This window comes from Mustela erminea, chromosome 8 (genome assembly GCF_009829155.1).
Source record: "Mustela erminea isolate mMusErm1 chromosome 8, mMusErm1.Pri, whole genome shotgun sequence".
NCBI classification, from domain to species: Eukaryota; Metazoa; Chordata; class Mammalia; order Carnivora; family Mustelidae; genus Mustela; species Mustela erminea.
Window position 1 is genome coordinate 99,545,732 of NC_045621.1, and position 15,129 is coordinate 99,560,860.

At 35.3% G+C, this 15,129-nt stretch overlaps 1 protein-coding gene across 5 annotated transcripts in view; it reads left to right on the plus strand.

Moving 5' to 3' along the window:
- The window catches only part of DPP10 (dipeptidyl peptidase like 10), a 1,361,251-nt gene that overhangs the window by 1,173,253 nt on the left and 172,869 nt on the right, over positions 1–15,129 (plus strand). The window lies entirely within an intron of this gene.

The window sequence follows — 15,129 nt, forward strand, 5'->3', positions numbered from 1 at the left end:
TTCCAGCATTGATGGGAAGGAAGGCATGGGGAGAAAATAGAGGAAACAGTGCAACAGCAAGAATGAGAGTATTAATGACAAAAAATAATGTACCTGGTCTTGCAGGGATTAGTGAATTAATATTTATAAATGACCCAAGTGCCTTGGTTAAACATTCAATATAAGTGAGAGGAGTTACTCTTATGTTATCTTCTCTAGTTCATTAACAACCGAAACCATTTATGGTCTTGGACAGGATTTAGCGCCAGTCAACAAAGTAAAATGGAAGTTTATTCTGGAGAATATTCCATGGGTAATACTAATTTCATAATATACATTTTAGAAAGTATAGATTAAAATTTTCTATATTCACATTTTTGTGATTCAATCTTTTTTCTTCCTTCAAGATTCTCTTTATATAGAAGCGTGATACTTTTAGGATGCCATTGATCAATGTCCTATAAATATTTTCATTCCTTTATATTACCTTTTAAAATAAAGTTAAGCTGCTTTTAGAGTACTTTAAAATAATCTTTGGGGTTAACAATGTTCTGCTTTCAATGGGGAAAAAGAGAGTTAAATTTTACATTTAATTACCATGTGGATTTTTATGTGTTTTATACTATTTAATTAGAATGGAAATGTGCCCCATATTTTCAGAGTAGATTCTTCCTTAGTTTTTCATACTAACTCGAGGAGTAAGAAAATAAGTATACCTTCATTCTTCCTCCTGTGTACTTTTCTTATACTTGGCTTTTAACCAGCCACCAGACTTTGTTTCCATCTTTAATACCTATAAGGAAGGCTGGCTGCTGCTGAGGTTATCTGCCAAATATCAGATTTCCTCTACTTTGGAAGAGCTAAGAGCTAATTTTTATTCATGGTACGTCAAATATGTCAATTAAATTCTGGATTTGTTGGCAGAAAACAGACTTTCAAAAGAGTGTATGATATTTTCCATGTGGCCAGTACTAATTTGTTGGCACAAAGAATTTCTATCATATGAATGATACTCAATTTTCTCTTTGAAGGCCTCACTTTAAAAAAGAGATTTTAAATCAACAGATCTTAGTGATACAGAATTTCAGTCATTTGGGGGTCTGTGTATGTTTCAGTTAGGTACTCAAAAGTGCCTTTAATTCACTTTAGCTTGAATCTATGTGCTGCTGAAAGACTTCCTATTAATGTGATAATTTCAGGGAATGTTTTAAATTACTGAGTAACTTTTTTTTTTTTAAAGATTTTACTTATTTTACAGAGAGAGATCACAAGTAGGCAGAGAGACAGGCAGAGAGAGAGGAGGAACCAGGTTCCCTGCTGAGCAAAGAGCCCGATGCGGGGCTTGATCCCAGGACCCTGGGATCATGACCTGAGCTGAAGGCAGAGGCTTTAACCCACTGAGCCACCCAGGTGCCCCTGAGTAACTTTTTGACATGACAACTTTTATCTCTATGATCTTAAAAAATCTGTGTCAAGATAAAGGTACCTTTTGGCATAGGGTAGTAAGGGAGCTAGTTATACACTTAGCATTCAATAAGGATAATTGTGTTTTTACTCTTTTCTGATAAATGAAGTGTTAATGTATAATCCTGGTTATGAGTATAACTTTTTCTGTTAATTTATTCTGCATATTGCTGTCAAAGTTCTTGGTTCTGTCGCTTATATTTTGGTATGTCACCCACCTGCTAGGGGCCAAAAAAAAAAAAAAACAGAAATTCTTTCTACTGTTTGCAGATTTTTTTTTTCCTTAGAATGACATAAGTTCCTTCATGTTGTGATTCCTATTTGGCTCCCCGGCCTTATCTACCCTCCTCTTTTCATGGGATTTTCTGCTCTAGCAATGTTGTTCTGGTTGACACACTCCCTGATCTCCCCTAGGAGACCATGCTTTTGCATATAGTCTTTCTCTCCTGGCAGCACTGAAAAAGGGGATGTGGGGGACAAAAAGAAGAAACAAAGAACTCCTGCTCATTTCTCAAGCCTGACCTCAAATGCCCCCTCCTATGCAGGCCTTCCCACAACACCTACCCCCAGACAGTTTTTCTCTACCATACCTTGTATTATCTTACCACCTACTCAGTTCTTGTGGTATTGTTAAGTGTGTGAGAGTGTGTTTGCCTTTCTCCCATTCAGATGATTAGAAAGTTAAAGGAAGGGTCTGAGTCTTGTCTGTCTTTGTTAGAAGTAATTAGGGCTAAAACATTTTTTTTTTTGAAAGAAGGAATAAATGGAAACTACAAGTTTATATTTTAAAAAAAGACAACAAAACAAGCCAATACGGTAGAAATGGTTTACTCATCCCTATAGGTATAATGGAAGTAGACATGGAAATTAGTCTTTCTACTTGTTAAATTGGAAGAAAATTAATGATCCTGAAAATTAAAGGTAGGGCATCACATTATAAGCTTTGTAAGAACATAACTGGGACCTTTCATTCCTTCTGTTGCCCTTCTTCTCCTTTCTACCCTGAATTCTCTTCTAAAATGGTTCACCCAAGTAGAAAGTTAATTAATTTATATTAAGCAATTAGAAGAAGAAAAGTAATTTTCATTTTCAACCTAAAGAATTAGAAAAAGAGAATGAAACTGACTGATTTTTTAGGAAAGGCCTCTAAGATAATAGAGGCCAAAATGTTTCCCATAAATACCAAGATGAAAAGGTTGAATATGATGAAAACGATCATGGAGTAATATTAATGCTATCGGTCAGAGTGATCTAAATCTGCTACATCAACTTTGACCATACTATGTAAGGATTGGAAAGAGAGAGAAATGGCACATTCTTTTTTTTTTTTTTTTAATTTTTTTTATTCATTTATTAGACAGACAGAGAGCACAAGTAGGCAGAGAGGCAGGCAGAGACAGAGGGGAAGCAGGCTCCCTGCTGAGCAGAAAGCCCGATGTGGGGCTCGATCCCAGGACCCTGAGATCATGACCTGAGCCGAAGGCAGAGGCTTTAACCCACTGAGCCACTCAGGTGCCCCGAGAAATGGCACATTCTTACTGAAAATTTTACTTGTAAAAAGAAGGAGCATATAGTTTTCATACATTATTCATGTATTCATCTATCTATCCATCTATTTATCTAGGCACTAGGATTCATTTTAAGGAATCACCTCATTCAATTGTGGATGCTGAGATGTCCAACACTGGCCATCAGCAAGCTGGAGACTCAGGGAGAAGCGATCATATAGTTCTAGTCAGAGTTCAAAGGCCTAGTACCAGGAAAGCCAATAGTTTAAATTCCAATATTTGCCTATTTCTAAAGGCAGGAGAAGACCCAATTCTCTCTTCTTCTGCCTTTTGTTCTATTCAGGTCTTCACTGGATTGGATGAGCAGGGCGTACAGTGCCCAGATGAAGGAAGGCAGTCTCCTTCACTGAATCTATTGGCTCAAATGTTAATCTTTTCCAGAAACACCCACACAGTTACGCCCAGATTAATGTTTAACCAAATCACTGGGCATCCCAGGGCCCAGTCAAGTTGACACATAAAACTAATCTTCACAATACCTTTCTTTTTTTTTTTTTTTTATTTCCAGCATAACAGTATTCATTATTTTTGCACCACACCCCGTGCTCCATGCAATCCGTGCCCTCTATAATACCCACCACCTGGTACCCCAACCTCCCACCCCCCATCCCTTCAAAACCCTCAGATTGTTTTTCAGAGTCCATAGTCTCTCATGGTTCACCTCCCCTTCCAATTTCCCCCAACTCCCTTCTCCACTCTAAGTCCCCATGTCCTCCATGCTATTTGTTATGCTCCACAAATAAGTGAAACCATATGATAATTGACTCTCTCTGCTTGACTTATTTCACTCAGCATAATCTCTTCCAGTCCCGTCCATGTTGCTACAAAAGTTGGGTATTCATCCTTTCTGATAGAGGCTTTTAATCTCACAAAACAAACTGAGGGTTGCTGGGGGGAGGGGGTTTGGGAGAAGGGCGTGGGATTATGGACATTGGGGAGGGTATGTGCTTTGGTGAGTGCTGTGAAGTGTGTAAACCTGGTGATTCACAGACCTGTACCCCTGGGGATAGAGTATTATGCCTTCACAATACCTTTCAAAGGAGGGAAATACTTGAAAATGAATTCTCAACATGAAGCCTAGAATCATACTTTACAAGGGACATGAGGAGGGGGAAAGCACAAAGGAGAATGGATTCTGGTCCATGCCTCACACATAGCAAAAAATACTTATTCAATGAGTAATTGAGGTCATCAATTAGTTACAGATAGATATCCCAAATTTAGAATATACAGGCAATTCAAAGGACAAGGTACAAAATAAAGTTGAATGAGGATACAGTATAGGTAAAGCAGAAGGGAAATGATGTCTATCCAGTTAGCTCAAAGATTTAAGATAATTACAGTTATAGGTATAGTGTTTAGGAACCAGAGAAAATGTAATGTAGAATTTATCTAATGCAAGTTAAAAAAAAGAAATAATTTTACAGAAACACACGATGACTATGCCTAAGAAATATCAAGTTCTAGCTTCTCTTGTTGTACCCTATTTCAATTTATCCTCATTAGTACCAGCAGTTTGCCTTTAAAACTGTAAGTCAAATTGCCATCCACATGCTCAAAAGTATCTTAGGGAATCCTCACTGTCTAAATGAAATTCAAACTACTTTGTATCCCATAAACACTCCTAACAATTTGCCTTGCTTTTCATCTCCAGTCTCATTTCTTGCCACTGCTCCCTGTATATGTGCTAAACTCTGTCTACAACTAACTTAGACTCCTTCTCTTCCCCCCAAAATGCCATCCTGTTTCCAGCTGATGAGCCCTAGTCCTTGAAAGGCGAGTTTATGTTGATAATGACAATAATAGGGATGATAATATCATGAGGAAAGAGGAGAGTGGTGGTTTTAACTCTCTTTTATTGATTATTTCTGGCCAACCCCTGTAGAGAATGTCTTAACTGCACTATTTTATTTAATTCTTATAACAAACCTGGGTTGTGTTATTCACAGTTTATTGTTGCAAAAATTATAGTGTAAAGAGAGTGAATGACTTATTCAAGGTCACTCACTCAATAATTTTCATTCAGTCTGAATACCAAAGTCACTCAGCAAACTACCAAAGCGGATGTTTCTCAGGACTCTTTTTATTAATAGTAAAATTTAGAAACTCATAAAGCCCTCCAGTATGTTCTTTTTATATTGTATCTAATTTTGTCAGAATTATTTACACATCAGTCTACTCAGTTTAATTTCCTTGAGTCTAGGAATGAATTCCATCCAGCCTGCTTCCCCCATGCCCTGCATGGTGTTCAGTTCATCATAAGCACTTTATAATCTTTTACTAACATAAACATAAAAAAAGTTAAATTCTAAATTTACCCAAATGAAGGCCATAAAGCCAATGGTAAAAATTAGAAAGCAAATTGCCTTTGCTATATTAAATATTAGAATAGATAAAACCTTATTAAAATTCCCTTTTATGGCAATGTCAGTAGATATATGAACTGGATGAAAATAAGCACAAAATTTAATTATTTTTCTTAATTATTATTTAAGGAAAGTCTTTGAAAACAGAAGTACCAAAGGATATAAAAACCGAAAGATAAGGAAATGTACCAAATTGACAGCGATTGGCTGAGCAAACAGAACAGTCTATAAATAATGGTTTTGGGGCGAGAGTTGTTCTTGTATCAGTCACAGAAAGCATGAAAATTAAGTAATTTAGTTTAAGTAATTTTGTCATAGGAAAACACCACATGCTTCTTCCTACTTTCTTCTTTTCAATGAATCCCTTGTATGGTTGTCTTTCAAAAGGTAGGATAATGGTCTTTATTGTTTATAGACCAATCGATATCTTTCAGTCCTAATGTGTATGCTCATTGTCACTGTTAAGACAGGAGAGGGCAAAGGAGATACAATAAATGTTAGCATGGACAAGATGATTTAGCTGATACGCTCATCAGAGTAATTATCAGGGACAGAGAGAGCTGGCTCCCAACATCAATTCCCATAACTCTGACCTTTACATTGGATTTTTTAAGGAATTCAACTTCATTTTTCTGATTTTTAAAACATTCTGCATTTATTCTCTAATTTCCCCTATATCTTTCAGGATTTTTTTTTTTTGTAAGTAAATCTCTTCAAGTAAATAAATGGACAGCAATGAATGCATTTTTTTTGAGATTTTATCTTGTTGTAGTTATGTAAATGCATTTAACTGGAAGTAGAAATGGGTTGAAATTTAGACTGTTATTACTTTATATATACTTTTTATATATAGTATATATTGCCTTTTTGTACTACTTATAGTGTTCCAAATACACAACTTCTTTAAGTGTCTTCAATTATATGTATCTGGCCAAATAAGCATAGTAGAAAGTTCTGATTCTGGGGCTTATATTTGAAAAACAAACAAATAAAAAATACCAAATAATTTGGTGCTCCTGTAATATGTATTCTTTATGTGTCATATGTTTTAAAACCACTACTTAATAGTGCACATGTATCAGAATAAACTTTTTATTTTGCTCTAATCAAAGTATACCAATTTTTAGAAAAATTTTCACATCAAATACTATAAAAAGTAAATCATATTCTATAAATGGGGAACCTGTGAAAGTCACAATTTGTGCTTTATTCATTGATTATATTTATTTACATCTTACCTACTCTATCCTCTTTCCTTCTACATGACTCTTTTGAGTTACTGGATCAGGTACATAGGCATCAATTATCAAGTCATATGGACCCCTGTCCTATTCCTCCTTTGTTAACTCCTTTAGTGTTCATGATAAAATTTCATATAATATAAAATATTATAAAGAAGAAATTTTAAATGAACTGAAATGCCACCAGTTGAAGGGAACCCCTGTTATGTTTGGCATATATTCCTCAAGAACATACATAAGGGGCGCCTGTGTGGCTCAGTGGATTAAGCCTCTGCCTTCAGCTCAGGTCATGGTCTCAGCGTGCTGGTATCAAGCCCTGCATCTGGCTCTCTGCTCAGTGAGGAGCCTTCTTCCCCCTCTCTCTCTGCTTGCCCCTTTGCTTACTTGTGATCTCTCTATCTCTGTGACAAATAAATAAATAAAATCTTTAAAAAAAAAACGTAAGGTAGATATAAGCACGACTGCAATGTTGACATGCTTATTTGCCTTAAAAAATGTATCACTCCTTTTAAAATATACAAAGTGTGTTTTTTTTTTCCGTATAATTTGTCATGGCCATCTTTCCATGATAATATGGTAAATTTAATCTTAAAATATGTTTACTGAGCCTAGAACATTAACATTTTTTTTGCTCCTCTTGGCATTAAAACATAATAATGTATCAGAATTAAGTTTAGGGTAAACCTCTTACTTGTTTAGGAAATAGATATTTATATAAAGCCAGAAATAGAAGTGGAGAATAATGGCAGCAATAGATTCTCTCAGAAAATTGAATGTGAACTTGATTAATAGAAGGTGATAATAATGGTAGAACAAACTTCTAATGACTTTAAAACCAGTCATTTCAATATTAGGCACTCATATGTCAGGTTCAGTATTTATTGTAGCCCTTGAATCTGAAATCAAGAGTGCATTTCTTATAATTTATAAAACTTAGAAAATAGTTACTTTTCTTTAGTTCTTTTTTCAAGATATTTTCTTTATCCTTGCATGTTTTTCTCCTTTTTAATCTTATTCCTTCTCACTCAATTAAGTTCACTTGTTCTGCTTTATTATGCTGTGCCTTGAATTCCCAATAACAGTTCCAAAAAAGCTTCTTCAGAACTTAAATTAGTAATCTGAATGGTCAGTGATGATTATTTTTAGAAATTCTTGGTTTTTTTTAACGTTGTTGAGTAATCTAAATGAACCTGAGGTATATAATCACAAGATTTTTTAAAATAAAAATGATAGATATGCTTTAATTTGTATTAAGTGCTTCATATTTATGTTCTTTCCATATTAATGGCTACTGGAAATAAATAGTATCAAAATATTCTCTTAAAGGCTTAGAATATAGGCAACATGTTTCCCAAAATAGTATTTGAATCTGCATGTCTATAGAGAACCCACCTCAAAGCAGAACATATATTCATGTTGCCCCTTTATCCTCTAATATTTAAGGCATTATGTGTGGTATCTAAATTGTTGTATGACTCCAAGATAATAAAACTAATCACATTATGTCTGACAGTGATACATTAGTCATTCTAGATAAATTGTATAAACTTTTTTTTATAGGAAATAATTCACCCCTCCTGGATTACTGTGTTGTGTTTAGAAGTACATGCCTGAATACTGGCAATATTTGTCATTAAAGCTTAGTAAATGCAACAGCAAACTGAAAAAGACAACGATTGCTGTTTAAAATGAACATAATTATTACTAATTGATAAGCACTCTGCAGAGGTTTCTCTCCACTATTTTCTCATCATCTTTCTGCTGAAACTTATAATGCTCTCAGGTTTGACCCATTCACTTGTCCTTTCTGTGCCCAAGTCTCTTACCCTGCCATGTTTCTTCACTGGACAACCTTTTTTTCTTAAAGATGGATTAGATGTATTAACATCTGTGTGTGTGTGTGTGTGTGTGTCTCTCTCTCTCTCTCTTTATATTTATTTTACCTTGGCAGTGAACATTAGTTATGACTTGCTATATTTCACTCCCTAAAGTGTTAATATCATCTATAAATTATGACCCATGGTAGGCACTGGTTGTTATCAATCACCAGGGAGTAATTGATGCTGATTGAGTCAAATCAATGTGATGTTTGCAGAGCTATGACCTTGTCAGTTAACTTGGGTGAAACAAATCAATTAGATCTATAGGAACTGAATCTTAAAGATAACTAAGGGAGGTAGATTTCCATTAATTTAGAAAAACAAAAATGGCTTTATTTTTGACTAGTCCTTTTGTTATAACATGGGATAGTTTAAAAGCCCTGCAAAAAATCATTACTAATCTTTTTTTTATGTGGAATCACAGACTAAATGAAAGCTGCTGAGAATATTAAACATGAAAGAAAGCTTGTTCAACCTCCTGTTTTATAAATAAACTATATAAATGCAAGGACCAGAGAGAGGGAATTGTTCCAGGTAGTACAATGAGCCGTTAGCAAACCTGGGACCAGAATTCTTTTCCTGACCAGCTCCCATCCCACTTCCTACAGAATGTTTTTTCTTTTTCTGCACTGAAAGGGATTTGCGAAACATATTTAGAATTAAATCTATTTCCAGAAACCAAAAAAACAATAGAACAAATCAACGAAACTAGAAGCTGGTTCTTTGAAAGAATTAATAAAATTGATAAAACCCTGGCCCGACTTATCAAAAAGAAAAGAGAAAGGACCCAAATAAATAAAATCATGAATGAAAGAGGAGAGATCACAACTAACACCAAAGAAATACAAACTATTATAAGAACATACTATGAGCAACTCTACGCCAACAAATTTGACAATCTGGAAGAGATGGATGCATTCCTAGAAACATATAAACTACCACAACTGAACCAGGAAGAAGTAGAAAGCCTGAACAGACCCATAACCAGTAAGGAGATTGAAACAGTCATTAAAGATCTCCAAACAAACAAAAGCCCAGGGCCAGATGGCTTCCCAGGAGAATTCTATGAAACATTTAAAGAAGAACTAATTCCTATTCTCCTGAAACTGTTCCAAAAAATAGAAATGGAAGGAAAACTTCCAAACTCATTTTATGAGGCCAGCATCACCTTGATCCCAAAACCAGACAAGGATTCCATCAGAAAAGAGAGCTATAGACCAATATCCTTGATGAACACAGATGCGAAAATTCTCACCAAAATACTAGCCAATAGGATTCAACAGTACATTAAAAGGATTATTCACCACGACCAAGTGGGATTTATTCCAGGGCTGCAAGGTTAGTTCAACATCAGCAAATCAATTAATGTGATACGACACATCAATAAAAGAAAGAACAAGAACCATATGATACTCTCAATAGATGCTGAAAAAGCATTTGACAAAGTACAGCATCCCTTCCTGATCAAAACTCTTCAAAGTGTAGGGATAGGGGGCACATACCTCAATATCATCAAAGCCATCTATGAAAAACCACCGCAAATATCATTCTCAATGGAGAAAAACTGAAAGCTTTTCCACTAAGGTCAGGAACACGGCAGGGATGTCCATTATCACCACTGCTATTCAACATAGTACTAGAAGTCCTAGCCTCAGCAATCAGACAACAAAAGAAAATTAAAGGCATCCAAATCGGCAAAGAAGAAGTCAAATTATCACTCTTTGCAGATGATATGATACTATATGTGGAAAACCCAAAAGACTCCACTCCAAAACTGCTAGAACTTGTACAGGAATTCAGTAAAGTGTCAGGATATAAAATCAATGCACAGAAATCAGTTGCATTTCTCTACACCAACAATAAGACAGAAGAAAGAGAAATTAAGGAGTCCATCCCATTTACAATTGCACCCCAAACCATAAGATACCTAGGAATAAACCTAACCAAAGAGGCACAGAATCTATACTCAGAAAACTAAAAAGTACTCATGAAAGAAATTGAGGAAGACACAAAGAAATGGAAAAATGTTCCATGCTCCTGGATTGGAAGAATAAATATTGTGAAAATGTCTATGCTACCTAAAGCAATCTACACATTTAATGCAATTCCTATCAAAGTACCATCCATCTTTTTCAAAGAAATGGAACAAATAATTCTAAAATTTATATGGAACCAGAAAAGATCTCGAATAGCCAAAGGGATATTGAAAAAGAAAGCCAATGTTGGTAGCATCACAATTCCGGACTTCAAGCTCTATTACAAAGCTGTCATCATAAAGACAGCATGGTACTGGCACAAAAACAGACACATAGATCAATGGAACAGAATAGAAAGCCCAGAAATAGACCCTCAACTCTATGGTCAACTAATCTTCGACAAAGCAGGAAAGAATGTCCAACGGAAAAAAGACAGCCTCTTCAATAAATGGTGTTGGGAAAATTGGACAGCCACATGCAGAAAAATGAAATTGGACCATTTCCTTACACCACACACGAAAATAGACTCAAAATGAATGAAGGACCTCAATGTGAGAAAGGAATCCATCCAAATCCTTGAGGAGACACAGGCAGCAACCTCTTCGACATCAGCCGCAGCAACATCTTCCTAGGAACATCGCCAAAGGCAAGGGAAGCAAGGGCAAAAATGAACTATTGGGATTTCATCAAGATCAAAAGCTTTTGCACAGCAAAGGAAACAATTAACAAAATCAAAAGACAACTGACAGAATGGGAGAAGATATTTGCAAACGACATATCAGATAAAGGACTAGTGTTCAAAATCTATAAAGAACTTAGCAAACTCAACACCCAAAGAACAAATAATCCAATCAAGAAATGGGCAGGGGACATGAACAGACATTTCTGCAAAGAAGACATCCAGATGGCCAACAGACACATGAAAAAGTGCTCCATATCACTCGGCATCAGGGAAATACAAATCAAAACCACAATGAGATATCACCTCACACCAGAATGGCTAAAATCAACAAGTCAGGAAATGACAGATGCTGGCGAGGATGTGGAGAAAGGGGAACCCTCCTACACTGTTGGTGGGAATGCAAGCTGGTGCAACCACTCTGGAAAACAGCATGGAGGTACCTCAAAATGTTGAAAATAGAACTGCTCTATGACCCAGCAATTGCACTACTGGGTATTTACCCTAAAGATACAAACGTAGTGATCCAAAGGGGCACGTGCACCCGAATGTTTATAGCAGCAATGTACACAATAGCCAAACTATGGAAAGAACCTAGATGTCCATCAACAGATGAATGGATCAAGAAGATGTGGTATATATACACAATGGAATACTATGCAGCCATCAAAAGAAATGAAATCTTGCCATTTGCGACAACATGGATGGAACTAGAGCGTATCATGCTTAGCGAAATAAGTCAAGCAGAGAAAGACAACTATCATATGATCTCCCTGATATGAGGAAGTGGTGATGCAACATGGGGACTTAAGTGGGTAGGAGAAGAATCAATGAAACAAGATGGGATTGCGAGGGAGACAAACCATAAGTGACTCTTAATCTCATAAAACAAACTGAGGGTTGCTGGGGGGAGGGGGGTTGGGAGAAGGGGGTGGGGTTATGGACACTGCGGAGGGTATGTGCTTTGGTGAGTGCTGTGAAGTGTGTAAACCTGGCGATTCACAGACCTGTACCCCTGGCGATAAAAATATATGTTTATAAAAAATAAAAAATTTAAAAAAAAAGAATTAAATCTATTTCCAATTAGTTTCAATATTCAAATAGAGTCCATTTTAATATACATCTGTAAAAAGCTGCAGTTCAACTAAGACCTCAAGACTACATTTTTGATATGGAAATAACCAAATTTTCATCATTTTGGTTGATATAGTCACAAATCTCTAGTTTGATTTAACCACATCCCCCACCCCCTGCAAATGTCTATGAATATGATGTTCAGATAGTACTTTCATAGCATGCATTTAAATGTAAGCTGATGGCTTTACTAATATAATAATTGTAATGATATGATAGGCTTTTATATGTCCACTGTACAGAGAAACTTCCAAAGATACTGAATCTTTGTCAGTTTGACATAAGGAATTCTGTCAGTAATATTACAAGAAAGAATCCATTAGTTTTCATTCATTTGCCAGTTCTATCAGCCCCAGGCCAGCTGCTTTCTGTTTTCACCCTTTAATTAATTAACTATATCCTAAGTGCTAAAAGCAATGAGTCATTTTAAGAATTTATTTATTTTTGTATGTCATCATTTCTAGTTTTGCCACTTTGTACTCACAAACAAGCCACAAATGGATTAATCATCATGTCATCTAAGGATATAAAAACATGCTATGGAAGTTAATTTAAGAAATAGATTCTCCTAGAATTTTATAATAGCTTCCATTTATTGAAGCCCTGCTAGGTAACTGTATACTGGCCATTTCCCCTATATCATTTCCAGTTTGTAACTGGCAACTACTTAAGGCTTATCTCATTGAAATCATTCCCTTTAGTTAATGACAAACTGAGGTTCAGAAAACTTCAGCATATTGCCCAATGTTAAATGACTGGTGAGTGGAAAACCTGATGCTAGCTAGCTTTTGATCTCCGGATTCTGAAACTTAGTTTTCACCTCTACACCAGTCCAATTTATAGATATGAGAGTTCAGAAGTAATAGCTTTGGTCTTTTAAGTCCTCCTTAGCTGACAGAAATAGACTAAGGAAAAACCATGTCAGTAGATACTGTGACCATTCCTGAATGTCAGATTTCTTTATTAGTTTTTTCATAAAATATATATATTTTTTTTACAAAATACTTTATTGCAAGTAGTTTGATACCAAACTACTGTTATGACTACTCACATTGCTTGAAATTGAACTTAAATAAATGCTAAAAGAAAATATGGTATGACAAATACCCCAGAGTAAATAATGTCAACAAAATCTAACTCTCAGGTAGTATTCTGACCAGGTTTATAAATTGTGGCTCTCTGAGCAGAATGAGTACATGAGACCTCTTATTCAAAAAGCAGGCAGAAAATGTCATTAAAGTTACTAAAATATGTAACTTTTTTCCTTTCTTTTGTGCTTTATTTTTATCAACTTGTCATGGTGTTGGGTTTCATTATGGTTATTATTTAATGTTCTAAAGAAAAATTAAAATTTTAACTATTAGCATGAATTTTAGAGTTTGTACTGTATAATACCAGTTTTTTGCATTTTTATCTTAGTTATAGAACTGCTAAAATAATACAATTTATATTTCTTAGCTTGTATATGCATATGCATTTCTTTCTAGTTAGGCAATGGAAATATGGAATGAAATTAATTCAGCTGTTTTTGTTTTTCTTTTTCATATGTACATATTCTGCCAACAATCTCTACCTTTAACTTGATGAGTAAGATAGGATTTAGAAGGTAAAGGAATAATGGGCTTTCCTCTTTCTCTTTCCTTCAGTGGCATTATTTTCCGTATAAATGGTTGACTAACACAGAGAGGTAACACTTGTAAAATGAATACAATATAGTCTCTTGATCATTCATGTTTCTCTTTTTATTCACGTAAGCTCTAGTTCAGAGAACATGCTGTCTTGAGGGCTGTCAGCATCCCCTCCTTACTCAGTTTGTAAACACAACACACTTACCTTGTACACAGTTTGAGTATTACTGAACTTTAACACATTATGGGTTTACCGGAGTTCTGTGCTTAGGAGGCATCATAAATACTGTACATGAACGGATGGCAAGCGATGCAGACATGCCTATTCTGTGTATCTCCTCTGTTCACACGCATTCTCTGCTGTCCCAGCAAACTTCAGTTACAAAACAAGGACTCAGAGATGTAATTGTTAAAAATGTCAAGATGGTAAAAACCAGGCACATACCCATGAAGCCAATTCAGGCAGTAGTACTTGCAGTGGTAAAAACATGCAATATCTTCAGAATACTTGTTATGTAAAGGGGAATTAAAGATTTCTATTCAGAATTGTTTCCCCCTATGTCTCTTTGAAATTTGAGAAATTTTAAAAGTCAGGAAACTGTTAAGAGAATATCTAGTGAATTTGACGGTGAATGAATCATAACATCATTTTATTGGTGACGCCAAAGCCCCTAATATAGGTGGGAATTTCAGCTGTATTGGTTTCAGCAGAAAACACATGGGCATTAGAATAAGAAAATTTATACTATTATTTGCCAGTTCTGTAAACATGGGAAATTATATAACCTCATTTATAAATGGGGATGATTGTGCCCATATCTTGGAGTTTTATTTGAACCAACTCTGATAATATAGAGAGGGTTCTAATCATGGTTCCCAGATAAATATGTCATTTGGCACAGTAGACATTTTATAGATTATAGCTTTCTTTTTTTTAAATTTTGGAGCTGTCCAATAACACTTGAGGAAAATCTCCTCATTAATATGGTCTAAGTGTCAAAAGTAATTTTGGAAGATAAATCAGAACTTGAACAATATGTATTGGAGCCTTTGAAAGTACCACCAAAGATAACAACAGGTGAGAAGAAAAAAAAATCCAAGATTTCATGATGCATTGTTCAAAACTATGAGAAAAGAACCAGACCAAAGAAACAACTATTCCAGCCAGAGAACATTGTTCAAGGGAAATCAGAAGTGCATTTAGAGATCTGTTT